The sequence below is a fragment of the Nymphaea colorata genome, chromosome 7 (assembly GCF_008831285.2).
Source record: "Nymphaea colorata isolate Beijing-Zhang1983 chromosome 7, ASM883128v2, whole genome shotgun sequence".
Lineage (NCBI taxonomy): Eukaryota > Viridiplantae > Streptophyta > Magnoliopsida > Nymphaeales > Nymphaeaceae > Nymphaea > Nymphaea colorata.
In genome coordinates, this window is record NC_045144.1 from 21,992,979 (window position 1) to 21,999,343 (window position 6,365).

Here is a 6,365-nt window from a genome sequence, read left to right on the forward strand (position 1 = left end):
GAGATCCGAAAACACCAAGGTTTTGAAGTCATGATGGGGTGCATATACGTGCGTCACCATGTGCAAGGACGTCCAGCTAATGGTGCAAGACATCTCCTATATGGTGGATCTCTATGTTCTCCTTACATGTGGGTTGGAAATCGTTCTCGGGATGCAGTGGCTGAAGTCTCTCGGCAAGGTAACCTGGGATTTTTCAGAAATGACTATGACCTACCCCAATGAGGGTAGAGGTCTAGTCACGTTGACTACACTGAAACCCCAAGAGGGAGGCTAAGAGACCCTCAAACTGGCACAGGCAAGGCAGCCTGCATACTGGCAGCTATACATGACAAAGGATGTAGTACCAATCGAGAACTTCGAGGCTGAAATCTTGGTAGAAGTAATGGAGGTCACCACCGAATTCTAGGATATTTTTGAAGAGCCCAAAGGCCTTCCCCCAGCAAGGTCCTTTGACCATAGGATAGACCTCAAACTGGGAGCTGGGCCTGTGAGCATAAGACCCTACAGATACACTCATGCACAGAAAGGGGAAATAGAACACCTGATCAAGGAGATGGCTGAATCAGGCATCATCCACCCCAGCTCCAGCCCCTTCTCCCCACCCGTCCTATTGGTAAAAAAGAAGGACGGTACCTAAAGATTTTGTGTTGACTACAGGGCGCTCAATGAGGTGACGTCTAAAGACACCCCATCCCTGTCATTGACAAACTATTGGATGAGTTGACAAGGGCCACTTACTTCTCAAAGTTGGACCTTAGAGCAGGGTACCACCAAATTAGAATGGCAGCCAGTGATGTGGAGAAGACCGCCTTTCGCACCCATGATGGTCATTCTGAATTCCTCGTAATGCCCTTCAGGTTGACTAATGCCCCTACTACATTTCAAAGCTGCATGAATGATACCTTCAGGGATCATTTGAGAAAGTTTGTCCTAGTGTTCTTTGATGACATTCTTGTTTATAGCAATACATTAGAAGAACACGTAGGGCATCTCAAAATTGTGTTGGAAGTGGCCTCCCTGTTTGCAAAAGCCAACAAATGCAGTTTTGGGCAATGACAAGTCTCCTACCTTGGGCATATAGCTGATAAAGAAGGGGTTAAGGCAGATCCTAAGAAGCTGCAAGCCATGGAAAGGTGGCCCAAGCCCAAAGATGCACGCAGTTTGAGAGGATTCTTAGGCCTCACGGATTATTACCGCCGCTTCATTAGGAACTACAGAATAATAGCAGGCCCTCTAACCAAAATGCTCAAGAAAGGAGGTTGGGGCTAGAACCCCAAGGCAGAGAGGGCATTCGAAGAACTGAAGGCAACTATGTTGTCCTCCCCAGTTCTCGTCTTACCATATTTCAGCAAACCGTTTGTAGTGGAAACAGATGCGTGTGACGTGGGTGTAGGTGTAGTGTTGGCACAAGAAGGCCACCCAGTCGCCTTTATCAGCAAAGCTCTCATAGAACGAGCCAAACCATTATCCACGTATGAGAAAGAAATGATGGCTATTGTAGTTGCCGTAGAAAAATGGAGGCCCTATTTGATAGGCCGACACTTCACAGTGAGAACAAACCATTCAAGTCTGAAGTACTTGATGGGCCAACACATATCCGCCCCACTCAACAGCACAATTGATGTGCTATGATTTTACAATCGAGTACAAGAAGGGGCCAAAGAGTAACACGGCCGACACACTCTCCAGGTTAGCCAAACATGCCATGATGGTATCAGCCCCTATTGCAAATATATGGGGCAAAATCCAAGCTGCGCAGGAGGTGGACAACAAATGGAGGCTGGTGAAGGCCTCGACCATTTAGAACCCGGGTTCTATTCCGAAATACACCATGAGGGGGAATCTTCTCTGTCGACAAGGAAAAGTAGTCGTCTCTAAGGTCTTAGATCTCACCAAAACATTGATAGAATACCACCATAAGCTGCCAGTAGCAGGCCACGAAGGGGTCATAAAGACCCTAACCCATCTAAGGGCCGACTTGTGGTGGGAAGGAACGCGACGAGACATAGAGGAGTATGTCCGAAACTGCTTGACATGTCAAAGGGAAAAGTATGAGGGAACGAAGACACCAAGATTATTATGCCCTTTGCCCATCTGAGACAGGCCTTGGGAGGACCTAAGCATGGATTTTATTGATGCCATGCCCCGCTCCCAAGGGAAGGAAGCTATCTTGGTCACAGTAGACCACTTGACCAAGTACATACATCTTGCCACGCTGCCCAAGAAGTACACGACTATGTTATTGGCAGAAGTTTTTCAAGAAACAGTGGGAAAATTGCATGGGATGCCCCAGACTATAGTCAATGATAGAGGCTTGGTATTTATGAGCCAATTTTGGAAGGACTACCACAAAATGGCAGGAACCTACCTACTCTTTAGCACTGCCCACCACCCTCAGACAGATTGGTAGGCCAAAGTAGTCAACAGAATGGTGGAGACATACCTATTTAGCTTCATTGGGCATCGACCAGCCACATGGACCAGATGGCTATCATGGTGTGAGTGGTCCTTTAACACCAGCCCACACTCCTCCATTGGCATGACACCACTTGAAGTCGTTTATGGGTGGCCTTCTCCTACCTTGAGGATGTATGAGCCAGGAACAACAAATGATCCTGAGATTGATCGCAGTTTGAGCGATAGGGATGAAGTGTTGCACATGCCAAGGCCAACCTTGAGCGTGCCCAAAACAGGATGCATCAGATTCATAATAAAGGTCGTAAGGAAAGAGAGTTCAAGGAAGCAGATCTTGTATGGCTGAAGAGATTGCCCCAGCAGCAGCGCACGCTCTTTGGCCAGCCATACTCAAAGCTCCTGCCCCTGGTTGTGGCTAGGCACGGTAAGGCAGCCTATTGCCTGTCCCTTCTTGAGGAAGCAAAAGTCCACATGGTTTCTATGTGAATTAGAGTGTTGACATGCCCTGTCTTCGGAGATACTTGATGAAATAGGGCAAGAGGATAAATAAAAAACCTTTTTGTTTTACTGTAGAAGTCGTTGCTCAGAGGTCCGATAGAATTGGCGAGGTTGAAACAGAAAAATAAGTTTTGTGCAATAATATATGTAGTTAAGTTATAGTTCCATTTTTTTTGGGCTCAAGTCAAGCGTTTATTTAAACAAAACAAAGCTTGTCTCTTGAGTACTTGAGGAAACATACATATGCTTTTCCAATTCCAAAAAACAAAAAAACAATGATGAATCAAAGGAAAAATAAGGAAATAACAATATAATAAATTTCCTTCATATCATAGAAATCGAAATAGCTCTTGTTGCTGCTTCAACTCAATAACATATTGAGTTTTCTAATTTTTCATTTTAGGTTAGGCTGAAAGAGGGGTGGGGGGGGGGGGGGGCGTGGAATGGCCTAGCCAGTGCCTAGCAAGGGCATGATAACAAAACAAGAACCTTTCAAACGAAATAAAATCAAAGAGGGACCTTTTTCTCCTTTTTTCCTTTAGAGAAACCTGTTTTGAATGGTTGTATAGGATTTCTTGTACAATTCATACATATCTCTAGAATAAAGAAAAAGAAATATTAATCTTTACTTCACACATCGTGTCACATACGAATTATTCATTTTTTTTCAATTTGGAGAGATGGCTGAGTGGACTAAAGCAGCATATTGCTAATCTGTTGTACGACCTATTCATATTGAGGGTTCAAATCCCTCTCTCTCTGTTTCCTATGCTCACTTGATATTTATCTTTCTCATTGTATAAAACCCAAGTCCCTTTGGTTTGGTTGGATTGATGATTTCATTTAAATAAATGAAGTGTATGAAATAGATAAAATTGGAAGTTAAGAAGATGGATTTAGAAACCAAACCAAAAAAGGAAAGAAAAAATCTATTATTCTTTATTCTTCGCGTCCAACATTACGTCCTGGGTCATTAGACAGGAATACGAACATGAAGAGTGAAACAAAGAATATCACCACCATAGAAACGAAGAGTTTTAGAGTAAGCAATGCCTTGGCCTAAAAAAAGTAATCTTTCTCGATGAAGTTGGTTGATTAGGAAAAATTGTATCCCCGCAGAAGCGTACACGCACCTTTCCATACATACAGTTAAAAAAAGTTCAAAAAAAAAAAAATCAATGTGTCGATTTCAGGCCTATTCTTTTTTAGTTTAGGTGTTTTCCTGATGAATGTGTTTATTTTCATTTGCATTTTCCACAAAAATTAGTTTCAGTTTGCCCTCTAACCTACAAAAAAGAATTCAATAAACATCTTTTTATTGATGTATTCTTTTGATTGATGTATTGTTTCATTGAGATCCAAATCACAATGCCATGTTCTTGTTCCTGAATGGGCCTCTTCACTTATTTTAGGTTTATGCTCTACTCTGGGTAAAGGTTCACCCGAATTCCATTTGCACATATAGGACAAATGATCACAGTACCACTTATTTTTTTCTTACGACTTTTTTATGCCTTCCACCAACCAAGTATTCGATGTATTCATTACATTTGTATTTATTAGTGGTTTGAGATCACTCCTATGGTCTTATTTCTGATAGATGATAGAAGTGGTGATCAATATTACCCATTTGGTATTTTATGAATGGAGTCTAGATACTTCATTTTATTGTTCCAACTCAACCATAGATTATTCTAATTGATAAGATAATATTTATCTTTCAAACGAATTGATCCATTTGCACATTTCATGCTCTGAATTATTGAATTGATTTGATGATTCAATCTATCTTTCTTAGGTGAAAGAGAGTATATCTTAACCAGGGGAGAGAACGGGGAAATACCATATGACCCAATATGTCTGACAAGTCGCACTATATGTCAACCTAAATTGCATCTTTCTCTCCAGGACTCCGAAAAGGGACATTTGGAACACCAATGGGCATTACATCACAGAAACATGGTTAAGTACTACACTTCACTTTGATGTGGAAACGTAACAATGGGTTTCTTGTCCTCATAATATTTTTGTTATCATATTGTTTACCGAGGGTTCGAATCCCTCTCTTTCCGTATCCTCATCTAATTCACCAACGTTACCAACCACACAATATATCAAATACCAATTGATACCATTATTCTAAGAGAAGAGGACCATTCTTTTCTTTATAGAGATTTTTTTTTCTATTCCTAATTACTATGTTGTCATACATAAAAGGAAAAGAACAAAAAGTTTGTTGATGTCAAAAGCTGTAGTTGGATGCAGAGAACTATCAATCGGCTTTCAGTAATAGTTAGAAGCGGTCAGACAAGCAAGCAGCATAAGACAAGGAAACGAACCACCAATCAGCAAGGCGATGCAGTGTCAAATGACAGCTCAACGGAAAGGCCACTTCACTTCAGACAATCAGGCGCTTGCGGCAGCGGTGTCGGGGTTCAGCACAAGGGCAAAGCGCAAGAAGGAATGCTGTCAATCAAAGGAAGGCTTTGATTCAAAAGCAGCGGCTCTACTGAACTCGTTGAAAAGCCGAATGACTCTATGAAATTACGTCGATACTTCCATTCCACATATTACGGGTAACGTAGGAGATATCTCTATTTTTCCCTTGGGGGGATCTTTAGAATTACCACTGCTTAGCTTTCAATTTGCCTCTGACCCTTGAATGAAATGTGAATAACCCATCCTCCTCTCTTTGAAACAAGGGGCGCTTTTGGTTCTATCCGTGCTTCAAACAATTTTGTCTTCTTCATATTACCCTATCTAGAGTCAATAGTTTTATATGAGGAAACACTGAATGAGGCAGGAAACTCTCAAGTACGGTTCTAAGGGAAGGAATTGACCTACCTATTTTGACCAGGAAGAAGAGGCAATTAGACATGGAGATTTAGAAATTGTGGAGGCTTGGTTCGATCAAGCTGCTAAGTATTAAAAACAAACCATAGTGCTTACTCCAGGTAATTATATTGGAGCACAAAATTGGTTGAAGATCACAGGGCAGTTTGAATAAGAACTGTATTAGAAAATGAGCAATTGGAAAAGGAGGACTTGTCATTATTATTCCTTGTTGTTAAAAGCAAATTGCTGCTAATAGGTTTGGAACCTTCTTGCCCTCATATGGATATTGAATAGAAGCCCTATGGTCTAGCGGTTCAAGACATCTCTCTTTCAAGGAGGCAGCGGGGATTCGACTTCCCCTGGGGGTAGTAGGGTACGACGAAAGAAAAGTTGACCACCTTGACACCAAAGAAGAGTTCGATCCAATGCTTTATTTCTGTCCTAGTTGATCCTGATTCGACATTAGAAGTATATAGATTGTTCCTCAATAACCAAATACTTTTTTCTATAAATGCTGCATATTTGATGAAATTCTTGATCAAGGGGGGGGGGACAATATCAGCATTTTGTTCATTAAGATACCAAAATGGATGATTCACTCACTCCATACTAGGAAT